The 18,280-nt window shown below is 35.2% G+C and overlaps 1 non-coding gene across 1 annotated transcript; it reads right to left on the reverse strand.

Annotated features, from left to right (window-relative positions):
- Nucleotides 1–11,919: 11,919 nt before the first annotated feature.
- On the reverse strand, nucleotides 11,920–12,027 carry LOC141700231 (small nucleolar RNA R71). Its single transcript, XR_012566256.1, has one exon. It is a non-coding gene; the product is annotated as a small nucleolar RNA R71 (small nucleolar RNA).
- Between the last annotated feature and the right edge of the window lie 6,253 nt (nucleotides 12,028–18,280).

An 18,280-nucleotide genomic window follows, 5' to 3' on the forward strand; every position in this document is an offset into this window, starting at 1 on the left:
TTTAGCTGTAGGGACTTATTATTTATCTATGCCCTCTGGGCTTGTTTTAGAACTAGAAGACTGTTTTTACGTGCCTGCGATTCGCAGAAACATTATTTCTGTTTCTTGTTTGGACAAGAAAGGTTTTTCGTTTACAATAAAGAACAACAGTTGCTCTTTTGCTTTGAATGATTTAACCTATGGTGTTGCGCGTTTATTTAATGGTTTATATGTTCTTGATTTAGATAACCCTGTCTGTAATATAGAAAACAAACGACTTAAAATGAATGACTCAAATCAAACATACCTCTGGCATTGTCGTCTAGGCCACATAAATGAGAAACGCATATCCAAATTACATAAGGATGGATACTTGGATAAGTTTGATTTTGAATCATACCAAGAATGCGAATCTTGTTTGCTTGGTAAGATGACTAAAGCCCCTTTCACTGGTAAGGGTCAAAGGGCCACTAAACGTCTGGAGCTAATACATAGTGATGTATGTGGCCCAATGCGTGTAATGGCTAGAGGAGGCTACTACTACTTCATAACATTTACTGATGATTTCAGTAGATATGGATATGTATATCTTATGAAGAACAAATCCGATTCTTTTGAAAAATTTAAAGAATACAAGGTTGAAGTAGAGAAGCAAATTGGCGGAGATGCAAGTATTAAGATCTTACGATCCGATCGTGGGGGTGAATACTTAAGCACCGAATTTAGAGAGTATTTGAAAGAGTGTGGTATTGTATCACAACTCACTCCGCCAGGAACACCTCAATGGAATGGAGTTTCAGAGAGGAGAAATCGCACCTTGTTGGACATGGTGCGATCGATGATGAGTCATGCAGATCTTCCAATTAGTTTCTGGGGTTACGCTCTAGAAACAGCGGCTTTCACACTTAACCGTGTTCCTACTAAGAAGGTTCAAAAGACTCCATATGAGATATGGAAGGAGAAACGGTCAGGCATGAACTTTATGAAAGTTTGGGGATGTAAGGCGTTTGTGAAACGTCAAGAATCTGACAAGCTTGGACCTAAATCCGAAGAGTGCATTTTTGTAGGATACCCTAATGAAACAAAGGCGTATTATTTTTATAGTCCTTCTGAGCAGAAAGTGTTTATTGCTCGAGATGCTGTCTTCATGGAAAGAGATTTTGTTTCCAAAAGAAACAGTGGGAGAACTATAGATCTCGATGAAGATCGAGAACCGCAAAATAGCATTGAACCTGAAGTGGAACAAGAGCAGAATAATGATAATGCTCAACAAACACAGGTTGTTCGTAGATCTGGTAGATTTCGCCATGAGCCAGAGAGATATGGATTTCTCATGACTCAGTGTGGTGATTTGATGCTCATAGATGAAGATGAGCCTCTCACATACCAAGATGCTATGAACAGTCCAGACTCTAAGAGATGGCTTGAAGCCATGAAATCCGAGATAGATTCCATGTACGAAAACCAAGTATGGACTTTGGTTGATCCACCTGAAGGGGTAAAACCCATAGGGTGCAAATGGGTTTTTAAGAAGAAAAAGGGCATGGATGGAAATGTTCAGACCTATAAAGCTAGGCTGGTTGCAAAAGGTTTCAAACAAATTCATGGTATTGACTATGATGAAACTTTCTCACCAGTGGCTATGGTCAAGTCTATAAGGATTTTACTTGCCATTGCAGCATTCCATGATTATGAAATCTGGCAAATGGATGTCAAAACAGCCTTCCTTAATGGAAGCCTTGAAGAGGATGTGTACATGACACAACCTGAGGGTTTTGTCGATCCAAGGAATGCTGGCAAGGTATGTAAATTGCGTCGATCCATTTATGGATTGAAGCAATCCTCTAGGAGATGGAATATCCGTTTTGATGAAATAGTCACAGAGTATGGCTTTGTTCAAAACGAAGATGAACCGTGTGTTTACAAGAAGGTTAGTGGGAGCTATGTGGCATTCATAGTACTATATGTTGATGATATACTACTAATGGGGAATGACATACCTTCTCTAAAGGCTGTTAAGACTTGGTTAGGGAGCAATTTCTCCATTAAAGACTTAGGAGAGGCATCCTACATTCTAGGAATGAGGATCTATAGAGAAAGATCTAGAAGGATGATCGGTCTAAGTCAGAGCACATACATTGATAAGGTTTTGCATCGTTTTGGAATGCAAAATGCAAAAAGGGGATATGTCCCCGTGTCTCAAGGGATAACGATCTCTAAGGACCAGTGTCCGAAATCATTGGATGAGAAGGACCACATGAATAAAGTTCCATATGCTTCAGCAATTGGATCTATCATGTATGCAATGGTATGTACTCGCCCAGATGTCTCGTATGCTTTGAGCATGACGAGCAGATACCAGTCTAATCCGGGTGAAGGTCACTGGACGGCAGTTAAGAATATTCTTAAGTACCTGAAAAGAACTAAAGATTCATTCTTGGTGTATGGAGGAGAAGAGAAACTCGTTGTAAAAGGTTACACCGATGCAAGTTTCCAAACAGACAGAGATGATACTGTATCACAGTCTGGTTTTGTGTTTTGTCTAAACGGAGGTGCTGTAAGCTGGAAGAGTTCAAAGCAAGAAACAGTAGCTGATTCTACAATGGAGGCTGAGTACATTGCAGCTTGTGAAGCAGCTAAGGAGGCCGTTTGGATTCGAAAGTTCATTTCTGATTTGGGAGTGGTTCCATCGATCGCAGATCCCATTGATCTATACTGCGATAATAATGGAGCCATTGCACAGGCTAAAGAACCTAGATCACACTCCCGGGCTAAACATATACTCAGGAGATTTCACCTTATTCGAGAGATTAATGAAAGGGGTGATATACACATATGTAAAGTGCACACAAATGATAACATTGCAGACCCACTGACCAAAGGCTTGTCGCAGCAGAAGCACGATGGTCACACTAGTTCCATGGGTATTAGATATATGGGTGATTGGCTCTAGTGCAAGTGGGAGATTGTTAGTGTAGGTGCCCTAGAGGCAATACATTATTCTTTTATAATCTTTATGTCAGTTGATCATTCAATAAATGTATTTATTATGACCTTAATTACTGCGATATTTTGTTAGCATAATAAATGTCCTTAGAATCATGATACAAATTGTATAGTTTAAGTACATGACTTGAACTTGAGATTATATAATATATCATATTCTTAAAGGTCCCTAGTCGAGTATTATTATATAGGACAATAATAATACATAGATAGACTAGTATGTTGTTTGACAAGATAACCACATCTCATTGGTTATAAGTATGGGGATACTAAAGTCAATACATAGGTACATGTGAGAGTACATGGTACTGGACAGACCCACAGTGAGATTCTTCATGTTTAATAAAGTCATAAGAAAGACTCACAGTGATAATGGTGTAACGATCCTTTGACTTGAAATCATTATATTTCTATACGAGGATTAATATACTTTGACTACATTAAAAGTTACTTTTGATCGGGTGATGATAAAAGTGGACATCGGGTATATCATGAGTCGTATGAGAAATATGAATGATAGATAAAGGATTTAACCCTCCTATAATTAGGAGAGATATTATTGGCCTCTTGATTGAGTGAGATTATAAAAGCATGGCCATGCTCAAATAATGATTTGTCTCGATAATCTACTCATGGATCAAGTAAACCCGGATTAAATGTTGAAGAGGATGACTAAATACATGCCTCGAGTTTAATCTATAATATGTATGGTTAAAGGGATTATATTACACGAAAAAACATTAATCACGAAAGGTTTTATCTAATCACGATTTAATTATTGTTTAATTGGGTAACAATGATGTATTACTAGATACCGCTCATTGTTTATAATTTTATTAGAGAATAAAATTATTGCCAATTAAATAATAGCCTATAGGGTCGCACAAATAGAGCACTTAATGGAATAGTTAATTTAAATTATGGATTTAAATTAATTGATGATTATTTGAATTTTATTATAATTAAGTAAGACTTAATTGAGATAATATAAATTCGAATTAAAAGGAATGTTTTTTGCCCATAATAATTAAGTATGACTTAGTTATTAATTAAATAATAGAAATTCGTTTTTATTATTTAATCCAATACCTACTAGGGTTGGGCTTTGCTGTTATGGGCCTTTTTAATCAGCCATTATAAATACATAATGATAGGTTAAAGAGGCTTGTACGTTTTTGAGAAAACCCTAGCAGCAAAGAGAGGCAGAGGCAATTCAGATCGTCAAGAAGGAGGCTAGTACATCCATTCCGTAGTCAAGTTCGTGAGACGTTCTTGAAGGTGCTCGTGTGGATACCATAGAGGTGTTTCTCCGAGAGGTAGACACAAAGCGTGATAGCTAGGATCTCCGTTGAGTTCGTGAAAGTTAAGCTCTTGAAAGGTATGAATCGTTATCTCCATAATCTGCCATAATTATACTGGATCCTGTTTTTGGGTTTCAAATTTTTTTTTTGGTTTATTTACGTTTATCCGCTGCGTTTTATGCCTTTGAAACACACAGTGGAAACAGATGAATTGTACCAGAATCTCCCATAGCTACCCACAACTTGTGTTGTCAGCTCCAGTAAACACACCAGCTCAAACTCTTCGAAAGGAGGCACTGATTAAAAAGTTTGTTGAACAAGATGCTCTGTTCCTTGGGAAGAAACTCATAGAGGAGTTGAGTGGACCAAGAAGTGGAATGAATCTGATTTCTTTCCAAGCTCCAAAGTTCAGTCAGATCATATTGCTAAAGTTGATGAGTTGATGACAAATTCTGATTTTAAAGCTCAACTTAAAGTCACAGTTCTCAGTACTAAAAGTCTTCAAGGTCCACACTCCACAACTCATGCTAAGGTTGATAGACTACATGAAAATGCTCATAAGCTGGACCTGATGCTCAAGCTAGATAAAAACAGGTTTATTCACCTATTCATGAGAAAGTAGAGGCTATTGAGAAAGTTCAAGAAAAGCAACAGGCCCAACTAACTGAGGTCCTGTAAAATCAGCTTCTCAACAAGCTCAACTAAATGAAATTCAATCTTCAGTAGAACTTCTTCTAACTTTACTCCTACCAGATGATGCCAAAAAGGGGGAGAAGGTAGTTAAATAAAAATGCCCAACTAGTCAAGTACTGAAGAAGAAGGATGATGAAGCAGATGACCAGGGAAATCCTAGCAAGGGTAGAGGTCAAGTTAAAGGTCATGGGCAAAGCAGCAAAGTTTCATCACAGAAACTGATTTCTGATTCAAGCAAATCTTCTACACAGAAGATTTCAAAGTCTGATATCATGTTCTGATCTTCTTATTCAAGCTGAAAGAAGACTCTCAGAAGTTTTTGTAAACTCTGAAGCTCAAAGAAAGGGAGAATACAGTCTATTATAAAGATCCCAAGATTCAGACACTTGATGAAGAAATTGCTAGAAGATTATTTCTCAAGCATAATCATGGAATGGATTTAGAGACTATAAAGGTGGAAGAAGCTAGATTTGCAGCTGAGAAGACAAATCTTAAATCTAAAGCTTCTGATGCAAAGAAACTCCAAGGCCTAAGGCAAAAGGCATTGTGATCAAGGAGAAGTCAATTTTCGAGGCTTCAAATCCCAAGGCAAGATCACAAATTGAGATTGATTTAAAGGATAAAGGGAAAGTAAAGATTGATGAACCAATAAAGACACAAGAGATGAAGATTCCTCAAATCCTGATGAAACCAGTGTGCAAAATGGTTCAAGTTTTTGATGATACAGCTGCTAAAGATGAAATTGTTGAAACTCTGAAAAGAAGGAAGATAACAGAAGAATCTAAAACAACCTCTGACATAGCTCAAGTTGTTCAGAGTGAAGTACAGCAAACTATAGAAGAAACAGGAAATTCTGATCAAATCATCAAGACATCAACCTCTGATAGTGCTCAAGTTGATTTGTACAAAATGACAGTAACTGATAAGAGAAAACTCCTATGGAAGAATGTTAATCCATCATATCCTAAGAAAAGTCAATTGTTATCTGATTTCATGACTGTTGGATTGAAAGCCAGAGCAAGAGAAAGAGCTGGATTAGGTTCTGAAGAAGCCAAGATCAAGATAGGAGTTGAAGTACTTACAAGAGATCCATTTTTGTTAACTGACAAACCTCTTGAAGAAGTTACACAAAAACACCTTGATAAGGTTATATCTGTTCAAGTGGTTCTGGATGCTCATGATAAAAGTAATGTCAAAGAAAATCTGATTTTGTTTCTTGATGATGGAAGAACATACAGAATCTCAGAATCAGAAGTGTTGAACAAATCTCTGAAAGAACTTCAATTCTTTCATTATCTTTAGAGATAAAGTTTGAGATTACCAGGAGATGGTCGAATTTCATCATGAAGACCATAAGGGATAAAGCAAGAATTTCTGGATTAAGAGTTACATAATTCATTCCAAATATAGTTGAAGATGATAGAAATGAAATTCCAATGAAGAAGAATTCTGCTAAACTTGAAGTTATTCTGAAAGAGAAATGCATGTGCTATAATGAAGACTCATCTCATCCAAGAGTAATCAGACTTGGTGATGGATTAGAAAGAACTCATATTACAACAATTAGTACTGCAATCTATCAGATTGGAAGTTAAGTTGAAGAGATGAAGCAAGTCAAAGCTATAATAGCTCAAGTCCTGAGGAATGCAGAAGAGAAGCTGATATCAAACTTTGTCAAGAATCATTTTGGATTCAGATTGACTCAGTAAATTTGGTAAAAGCTACAAGGACTGTAAGTTGTAGTTAGTTCTAATTAAACTCTCATTGCATTTGTACTTAAATTTTTGAGATCATCAAATCTATTAACTTGTATTTTTCAAAATTTACAAGTTGGGGGAGATTGTTAGATATATTTGAGATGTCATGTCTAATCTATTGTGTTTAGTTTCAGAACTTAATATCAGGACTTACTGGAAATCAGAACTTACTGAAGTCATAATTTATATCATAACTTAAGGTCGTCAGGATTTATATCAGGACTTAAGTGCGGATACTTCAGATAAGGAACAGCTTGTTTACAGGAAATGATTGTGACTAAAACAATAAAAGATATGCATGAAGAGTTAGAGGACTAAAAGACTTGTAGAAGATAATATCTGATTGATATTTTAGGAGACAAAATTATATTTCATATCAATTAGAAGATATGTAACTGTGTACTATATAAACACACTTAGGGTTTACACTATATGTGTTATCATTCACGAGAGAATATTATTCATTGTAACCCTAGCAGCTCTTAGTGATATTGTTCATCACTGAGAGAACAACTTATATTGTAACAAAGTTCTTATATTGAATATACTTGATTATTGTTACATACTTGTGTTGATAAATCGTTGATTGTATAAACACTATATTCAACCCCCTTATATAGTGTTGTGCGACCTAACAAGTGGTATCAGATCTACTCTGTTGATATACAAACAGTAAGATCCGATTAGAATCATGTCTGAAGAAACACAAACCAACCAAGCCCACCAAAACTCAAGACACTCAAAACAATCAAACCCACAGTTGATATGAAACTATTAGGGTTCCCAGACTGAGAGCATCTGAGTATCCTATATAGAAGGTAAAGATGGTTATGTTTCTGGAAGCCATAGATCCAGAATATCTTGATAGAATTAATGATGACCACATATGCCTACCAAGCTCTCATTGTATTTGATGATCAACCAACAAAGGTTATACCAAAGGAGAAATGTGATTACACAGCTGAAGACATCTCATCTATTGCCAAGGATGTCAGGGTAAGGCATTTGCTATAGTGCAATTGACAATGTCATGTCAACAGGGTAACTGGATACAAGACTACAAAGGAGATATGGGATGCTTTAGAGAAAAGATGCAGGGAACTGAAGCCATCAAAAGAACACGAAGACAATACTCACACATGAGTATGAGCACTTTGACTCAAAATTAATTTGTTCATATATTTAGGGTTTTGTGATGATATTGAATGGTTTTTAATCTTCAATTAATCTTTCAGATTAATTTTGAGTTTGAGAAATTATAGCAGCAAGTTGTTTCATGGAATATGTAAGGTTTTTTTTGTTTTATACTCTATCTTAAGGTGCTATACTATAATCTAATTTTACATTTGAATCTTTCTATAGACTATAGTGCTGCTCATAGCTCCTCTAGTAATTTTTTAAAAATATTGATATAATTTCGCATGCATATAGTTTTTTTTCTTTTCCTGTATGTAGAGATATTAATTTTACAGTAAAATAAAAATATTTTTGCATTTTGTTAATAGAATCAAAAACATCTAGAATGGAAGCAACACAATCTCATTAAACTGGTATTTTTTGTATATTTTGATTTTATATAGAAGGTTGTTTCAGTGAGGTGATTCCCATCCTAACAGACAAGAAAATTTTAATTTGATAGAAACTATAAAATCTCAAAATTTACCCTACAACGTTGCTTAGACTATTACAATCTCCAAATTTGATAAAATTTAAGTTATGACCCATTATTACGCAAAATATCATAGGAATGATCGGAGTGGAATGTTTTTTATGAAAATTAAGTTTAGGCATATTAATGCATATTCGTTTAATCATGAATATATTAATAGTCAATGTGTAACTTTTTTATGAATGAACGTAACTAAAATTTACTTATGGTGATGGTAAAAAAGTTGTTGTCTAGAGTGGTTCTAGAGTTTTAATATTTTTACCATGACCTCGTCTACTTGAAATATAATCTTACTAATTTAAAAACCGTACATTACGGTGGTGGTGATGTTAATAGTGGTCAAGCCGAGTCAAGTACATACTTACCATAAATGACATAATTGCTCAAATCTGAATAATAAGTTTTTGCTTAGAAGTAAGTTTTTAGTGTTAAGTTGTTTGTGACGAACAACCTGTAAATTAATTTGGACTTGTAATTTATAATTAATGTACAAGTAAGTGAGAAGAGAAGATCCTAAATTAGCATATCTTCACTATTATATCTCAAAACTCTTACTAAAGTGCATATATGCAAGAGCAGCTAGTAGTTATGTTATGGACCTGATTGAGCTACGCCGAGTTCATTGTTTCTGAGGTCAGAATAAAAGAGCGGATATAATTATATTAAATTCTAGTTCTAGTGATTCTACAAGCTTCAGAGCAGTAGAAGATTCACTTTCTAAGAGAAAGGTATATTCAACATTCTATATAATTTATAAATTTGTTGAGCCATTTATAATTGATCTAAGTGTGTGATTTTTTTTATTTAGGACATACTAATGTGAATATCAATTTTGACTATTCTTTATTTAGTTTAGGATGCATATTAATGTGAAGTGTAGGTGCAATTTGTCTCAGATTTTTGTTCATTCGTCTTTCCTATGGTCAAATATCCTTTTGTTGAGATTTTCTAGTTGCATTGCTCTTGAAAAGAAAACAGAAAAATAAAGGACAACCGACAGGTAAAACATATTCCAATCATATTATGAATTTGCAAAGCAAAAGATATCTTAATTTCTTAGAGTTGAATAATTGACTATAACATTAACTAAGAATTATTTCAGATGTTCATATGAGTTGTTGGGGAGATATTTTCTAGGGAATTATTAAATTCTTGATTTTGGACTTAGAAAATATTGATTGGTTTTGGAAGCATTAGAATCCTAAATTTGAGAATATTATTGGAAATAAATTATAAATAGGCATCTTTTTGAGCAGCAGTATATAGGTGGTACCAGTACAATTAAGGAAAATATTGTTGATGAAATAATCATGGAATCATTTAGAAATATGTTTCATACCCCAACTTGTTGGACTCATCCGTATTGTTTAGCTATTGTATAGGCAAAATTTTATTTGACAGTATTGGAGAAATAGAGAAGGGACAGGATAAGGTCCATGGGTTTTGACCTGTAAAATAAAGAAAGTTAGATCATTCTGGAGAATGCGTAAAGAAAGTTAGAAAAATTAGTAATACCACAAATTTACTAGTCCAGCTTCCCCTTGGTATCTTGTGAAATACAACACTTCAAGTAATATTTTCAAGGGGTTTTGAAATAGAAAAAAGTTTTGTTGCATATCATCAAATGCATTTGATCCATTCTCTGTGGACGTGTGGGATTCATTCAAGAGCTTTCTGTGACAGTACTACTTTTGCAGTTCGTTAATGAATTACGTTTGGCGAGGCTTCTTTGCAAATATTTACTATTTGAAACTAGTTTTATGTTTCCACCTTACATGATTTTGGTAGGGCATGCATTGTAATTTCATATTGATAGTGTTTAATTGATGACTTTTTCTCCACTATTTAAGGTTTAGTTGTATTTAGTTTAAAATTTAATATACCTAGGGATGATTTAGTTTGAGACGAATCTATGGGTAAGATAATTTAGGTTATTCATAAGTTTGAAGACATTTTTCTTTGTGTATATAATGTATGTATAATCTACTAATGTGTAGATTGTAAGAATATAATATGTGTATTACTTTATAAGATTATTTGGAGTACTTTTTAGCATAATTTGGACTATAGAATTTTTGCGCATGCATGATTGTATTTGCTGAAATGTTTGAAGAATTTTTTAATAGTTTTTGGTCTGCAAAATCTGCAGGCTTTTGCTTCAGTTCTGTATAAAATTTTAGTAATTTTTTGATTGCTCAATCTGCAGATTATTGCATCAGTTTTTCTGCCGAATTTAACAGTTTTTAATTTACAGAATCTGGAAATTATTTCAGGTTGATCAGTGATTTTTTCTGGTTATGAAATATGGGCGATGAGAGTTTACATTTTGAATATCTGTTGTGGAAGACATGCTTGTACATAACAAGACTAAGTCATCTTGACAACCATAAGAATAAGTTGTATGATAACTCAATTGTATTATGTAATTGTAATTTTTAAGTCTGTAAAAATGCTAAATAGTTTAGACTGGAGGTTTTTCACTAAACAGCCTCAAGTTAAAGAATAAATTATGGAAGAAGATAAATCATGATCATGTCTCAGAGAGAGGTATAGATGCTTGAAGATGAATAATATTGTTCTAGAAAAAATATTCTAGGTTAGATATCAACGAGTCACAGATCAAGGAATGTAGAGAAGTATGTCGAGATGTATGAAATGACTTGTAGAGAAGTCCCAAGAAATATCGACAAGTCAATTTGCATCTAGAGAACTGAAGATATCGAAAAGTCAATCTGCATGTAGAGAAATGAAGATATTGACAAGTCAAAAAGTCCATGTAGAGAAGTAGAGATATCGATAAGTCAATTCATCATGTAGAGAACTGAAGATATCGACAAGTCAAAAAGCTCATGTAGAGAACTAGAGATATCGACAAGTTAAAAAGCTATATAGAAAATTGTAGATATCGACCAATCATTCTACTTGTGTGAGATGGGGACCTCGACAAGTTAAAAGGCTATTGTTAAGTGGCATTTATGTCCACTTAGAATGCTATAAGTATTAGTAGAGGAAGAAGTTCTTGCTAAGGAGGAGAAAGAGAACGCTGGATAAAGAGGAGGAAAAAGTTTTAGTAGAGGAAGAAGTTCTTGCTAAGGAGGAGAAATTTGAAGAAGAAGCTCTTGTTGCAATGGGTGAACCAGAAGCAAATACAAAGGCTTAGATGGACTACTCTCAGCCGAAAATCATTGATATTCAGTTTAGCATTGTTAGACCATCCATCATGGCTAACACTTTTGAAATCAAGGCTAGCATGATTCGGATGGTGCAGAACTCAGTTCAGTTTGGGGGTTCTCTAACGGAAGATCGCAACATGCATATCAGAGATTTCATCGAGATCTCCGACACTTTCAAAATTAATGTCTCTGAAGATACTATTAAGTTAAGGCTATTCCCATTCTCTATGAGAGATAAAGCTAAGTGTTGGATATATTCTCTACCAACATGCTCAATCACCAAGTGGGAAGATCTTGCTCAGAAGTTTCTCACTAAATTCTTCCCTATGGCGAAGACAACTGCAATCAGGAATGCTTTTACTCAATTTGCGCAGTCAATCAGGAGAATCTTTCTGTGAAGCTTGGGATCATCATAAGGAGATGCTTAGGAAGTGTCCTCATCATGGGATGCCTGACTGGATAATTATTCACTGCTTTTATAATGGATTGGGTGCAACTTATGGACCCATGCTTGATGTAGCATCAGGTAGAGCCTTGTGCGCTAAGAGCTAAGATGAAGATTATGATTTGATTAAACTGATGGCTACTAATGAATATCAGAATCCTTCTCAGAGACTAACTCAAGGCAAAATAGCAGGAATTCTCGAGGTAGATGCTGCTACTTCTATAGCTGCTCAGCTTATAGCTTTGACGATGAAGGTGGATTCTTTGGCTAATTATGGAGTTAATCAGATCACTAGTGTCTTTGAGCTTTATACTGGTGCGCATGAGACAGTGCAGTGTGCTATTTCTAGCGAATCAGCTCACTTCGCGAGCAACTTTTAGAGGTCACAGCAACCAGTCCTAGCCACCTATCATCCCAACAACTGCAATCATCATAACTTCAGCTGGAACAACACTAAGAATGCGGTACAGCATCCTTATCAGCTGTATGCCGCAAAGCAATACTACCCTCTTGGTTATCAACAACCGCAATACGCACCAAGACAACAACTCTAACTGCAACAATCTAATGAAAAATCTGAATTAGAGGAGTTTAGGCTAATGTGTAAGAGCCAAGCGGTTTCTATCAAGACTTTTGAAAATCAAATTGGGCAGATTGCCAATGCCTTGCTGAATCGATAACCTGGTACACTCCCTAGTGACACGAAAGTGATAGGAAAGAATCTGAAGGTTGTAAGCCAAGAAAAAGCTCAAGTTCAAGAATCTGAAGATATGGCTGAAGAAGAAGTGCAGAAGGAAGCAGAAGTTGAACCAAGGAAGCAAAATATGGAACACACTCCTCCCGAGGGTAATACATGGGAGAAACAGATCTATCCTCCACCACCTTTTCCTAAGAATCTACAGAAGCAAAAGTTGGATAAGCAGTTTACAAAGTTTCTTGAGGTGTTCAAGAAACTTCATATCAATATACCTTTCCCTGAAGCTCTTGAATAGATGCCTAGCTATGTCAAGTTTATGAAAGATATTCTCTTTCGAAAAGTGAAGCTCAATGAAATAGAGACCGTTGCTCTCACGGAGGAATGCATTGCTGTGATGGAACAAAAGTTGCCTCCGAAGCTTAAAGATCCTAGAAGCCTCGCTATTTCTTGCACCATTGGAAAAGGGTCATTCGACAACTGCTTATGTGACTTGGGAGCTAGCATTAATTTGATGCCTTTGTCTATCTTCAAGAAGTTGGACTTACCTGATCCAAAGCCTACGTATATGACCTTACAGTTGGCCGAACGTTCTACGAGGCATTGTGGAGGATGTCTTGGTCAAGATGGACGAACTCATCTTTCCTGTATATTTTGTAATTCTTGATTTCGAGGAGGATAAGAAGATTCCCATAATCTTGGGAAGACCATTCTTGGCTACGGGCCGAACCTTGATTGATGTGCAGAAGGGTGAGCTCACTATGTGAGTACTGGATCATGATGTGACTTTTAATGTGTTTAATGTCATGAAATTCCCCACTGATAATAAGGAGTGCATAAAAGTGGAGTTGGTCAATTATGTGGTTATTTCAGAACTTGATCAAATGTTAAGGTCTAATGCCTTAGAGAAAGCCTTGTTGGGAAATTCAGATAATGAAGATGACAAAGGTGATGACAGTTGCAATATTTGAATGCTTCTCACTGGAAGCGAATGATGGATATGCCATTTGAATCACTTATATTGGAAGAGCTGAAAAATTCTCCAAAGTGCCTCAAGTCATCTATTGATTAATCTCCTACACTCGGGTTTAAACCATTGCCTGAACACTTGAGGTATGCATTTTTAGGTGATGCATCTACTTTACATGTTATTATTGCATCTGACCTTTCAGGTAGTGATGAGGATAAGTTCTTGAGGATTCTGAGAGAGTTCAAATCGGTAATTCGATGTACTATATCAGATATCAAGGGAATCATCCCTTCTTATTGCATGCATAAAGTTCTGCTAGAGGAAGGTAGCAAGCCAACTGTTGAGCAACAAAGAAAGCTTAATCCGATCATGAAAGAAGTTATGAAGAAGGAAATTCTCAAGTGGCTAGATGTAGGGATCATCTATCATATTTCTGACAATTCTTGGGTGAGTCCAGTTAAATGTGTGTCGAAGAAAGGAGGCGTCAAAGTTATTGTTAATGAGAAGAATGAGCTCATTCCTACTCGAACAGTCATAGGGTGGAGAGTTTACATGGATTACAGGAAGCTGAATAAAGCTACGAGGAAGGATCACTTCCCTGTTTCGTTTATTCATCAGATGTTTGACAAGTTGGCTAGGCATGAGTACTATTGTCTTCTGGATGGCTATTCAGGTTATAATCAAATTTGTATCACTCAAGAGGATCAAGAAAAGACTACCTTTACTTGTCCATGTGGTACTTTTGCTTTAAGAAGATTTTCTTTGGGTTGTGTGGTGCACCTGCCATATTTCAGAGATGCATAATGGCTATCTTCTATGACATGATTGGTGAGAATGTGGAGGTATTTAAGGACGATTCCTCTAGGTTCTGTGATTCTTTGACGAGTGCTTGCAAAATCTTGGCACCATTCTTAAAAGGTGTGTTGAGACCAATCTGGTTCTCAACCGGGAGAAATGTCACTTTATGGTGTAACAGGGCATCTCTTAGGCACAAGGTCTAGTATAGGTCTTGTGGTGGATAAAGTCAAGGTGAGGGTCATTGAAAACCTTCCTCTACCAATTTCAGTTAAGGGAGTCCGCAACTTTCTTGGCCGTGCGAGTTTCTATCGGCGTTTCATCAAGGACTTCTCTAAAATCTCTAAACCCTTGTACAATTTAGAGAAAGATGTCCCTTTTAAGTTTGATGACGAGTGCCTAGCTGCTTTTGAGAGCTTAAAAAAAGTTTGATCACGACACTTGTCATTGCACCTCTAAAACAAGATTTGTGTTGATGCATAATTGATCACGAGCGTGCTCTTTAATACTCGAGTTATTAAGTTCATAGGGGACTTTTGCCTAGTGACCTAAGGCTTTTATAGTCTTGGATCCACTAACCTAACGCTCGCTACATGGGTATTATTGCATAAGTCTTTTGTGGACCTCATTCATTATACAATCAAATAAGCATATTTGTGATTGTTTAGGTGTTGTGAATAAAAGCATGAATCCATGTAATAACTCTGATATAAGAATTGAAGTATTGTGAGTCATTTTGAATTTAGCGTTTATTCTATTTATAACCATGTGATTGCCTTGATGAGTAGTGAGTCATGATTATTGATCTAGTTGTGATAGTATATATTTTAAGCATTTGCAAACACGCACGTTTCTGGCTTGTAAGTTGATTTGTGGGATTTGAATTGATCTTTGTGTGAATAACTGCATTTGTTGAGATGTTGCTCATTGGTTGGTTTAGTTAATCTGAGGGGATCATTGCATTCATGTAGTTGCATTCATGCATTTTTATTTCTTGTTATTTGAGTCTGTTTATGCTTGAGGATAAGCATCGGTTCAAGTTTGGGGGTGTGTTAAGTGGCATTTATGTCCACTTAGAATGCTCTATAAGGCTTGAATTGGTGTTTTGTACTCAAGTTGTTTGTGTTTTGATGCGTTTTTGTAGTGTTTTGCATTTAAGGCATAAATAAGGGATCATGGAGATTTAACATTTCTTTGGTGCTAAATGGTGTTAGGAAGGTGTCCTGGGAGTTTGCTCCTATAATGTCATCAAGGATCAGCAAAAAAAGAAAGCAAATTAGTTTTTCTAGAATGCCAACGTGCTCTCGCTGTGCTAGCGTACGACCGTGCCAGAGAAGCAGAAGGACAGCGCGCCGCGCTGATGAAGCGCGCGCCCGCGCCGAGTCGAAAGCTCAGAATCCTGTTTAAGTACAAGAGTGATTTTCTGGACTTCTCTTCTGATTGGGCTGCTATATATAGACAACTTAAAGATGTTTTTCGTAACAAAGCTTAAGGAGAAGACAACTAGAAGACCTCGGAGCATAAATACCACCAAGGCGAAGAGGATCTAGTTTATTCTTGTGATTTTTTATTTTAAGTTCTAATCTTGGATGCTAGTTTTCTTATTTTGTTGAACCTATACTCTTGTTTAACGTACTTGATTATTATTCAGTTTATTAAAGACTTAGTTTATTATACCATTCTTTTATTGGAACCCACGGTGATGATGAGTTCGGTTATGGGCTAATCGTTATTATGGGGTTCTCGCGGATTTACTATAGATTTCAATAGTTAATATATTTGATACCTTAGTGTACGAAAAATATATGATCCTAGTATTGGTTGTGCTTATTCGTCTTATGAGCGTCACGATAGATAGCGTGTTAATCTCTATTTAAGTGAAAGTGAATATAGGGGTTTAGAATATACCATGCTAGCATAGGTTCGTATTTGATAAGCATGATTCATAGGTAATTTTAACAATCTTACTTGCCTATGTAATCACGATTGATAACTTGTTCATTAAACCGTTATGTTGTCAAATTCTATAAACATGTTAATTGGTGTCTATTCAGCTTCTATCTCTTTTATGAATGTCTGGTAGTAGGGTATTTGTACAAGGAAAGTTGGTGCTTACTAGTTTTGTGTTTTCTGATTAGAATCATCACCATTGCATGCTAAGGATAAGAACAAAAAGGCTACTGAATGAAGTAGTAATGAAGTTAGAATCCCATATTTGTGTTATATAAGTAAATCACCCTTTTAATCTCTTAGTTAATTGCATGTTAGTTAATAATCTTAGTTATAAACAATCTCAACTTGTTATCACCTTAGTATTGAATAATAACCATGCTATCGTTGCATAAGTACATTAATTGAAATTAACCTAAATCAGTCTCTATGGGAACGAACTAGAATTAATTCAATATTACTTGCGATCGTGTATACTTGCGTGAATATTAGCGCCTATTTTCATCCTTACAGCTGTGTAGAGAATTTGAGATATGAATAAGTCATTTTACTGAATATTAAAATTATTTTATGTTCAATTATACTGAATACTTATTGTTGATTTATTGATTATAAATTTAAGTCAGAAATAGAGATTAACCGGCTAATGAAAGTATATTGTGAATGGCATGTGCTTCTGGACAAAGGCAAGTTTACTCTATCCCCTTATTCATGCTTATTAAATTTTAAAAATCATTTCATTTTATGTTTATTTATCTTGAGAATATATTTTCCTTCTAAATCCTGAAAAATATGGACGTGTTATCCCCTTTGTACATAGAATATTCATTTGGGTAATTTATCTCTTTGAATAATGATGACTTTAAATCTAGGGTGTTTATTTTTTTGAACCACCAAATTTTATTGTCATTAGTTGGATCCGTGTTTGAGATTAACCTTATGAATCATTTGATACCATTGACCTAATTGCGCATATGAAATTTCCAAAATCTTAGTATTATTTAACGTTGGAGCCATCTTAAATATTTATTTTATTATAATTTAGCAAGCAAAGGTTGTTTATCATTCAAGTAACCCAAACCTTATTTAATATCGATTATTCTCAATATTTGAGAAGATCAATATTTTAAATCGTAGTTCATTATTATTCGTAACGAACTGTATTCTTAAAAGTACAATTGGTTTATCGTTCTAGCCAGTACTATATTTCATTATTTTATTGATTTTGATGCTTGAATTTTATTATTCAAATTTTGAAAATGTTCATTCAACGGTGAATATCTTACTCAGAGAATAGTCAACATGGGAGGTGCCCATGGTTTGAAATTGTTTATCCGAAGTGCGGATATTATAAATTTTATTGTTTGGCTCAAGTGAAGCCATGGGTTCAGGTGGGACCCATTATATATGCTAGTATTGAAATGTTTGATGAATCTACAATGAGCCATGAACAGGCGAGCGCAGTATTCACGCGGAGAATGGTACTCTTCCGTGTTAATTGATCGCATCACAAAGGTACCTAGGATGGAAACGAACAGATTCACATCTTGTGATTATTTTGATCATGTGCCCTTGATGAGTTTGCTTTTTATTCGAAAAGCAACTGAATTTGAAATTTTTTCATGGAAATTTATTTCATAATATTCATTGTATTTTTGCACTTTTATCCTTTTTGTGATGTACAACTTTCACTATTTATTATTCTATTATTATTGGATATCTTGCTGAGCATGTAGATTGTCATTCTTGTTATTTTTAAAATCATATACAGTAGAATATGAAATGAAAGATTATGACGAGTAACAGAGGTAGAGGAAAGGGAAAAGTCAAACAAGATTATCCTTAGTT

The sequence above is a fragment of the Apium graveolens genome, unplaced genomic scaffold (assembly GCF_009905375.1).
Source record: "Apium graveolens cultivar Ventura unplaced genomic scaffold, ASM990537v1 ctg1932, whole genome shotgun sequence".
NCBI classification, from domain to species: domain Eukaryota; kingdom Viridiplantae; phylum Streptophyta; class Magnoliopsida; order Apiales; family Apiaceae; genus Apium; species Apium graveolens.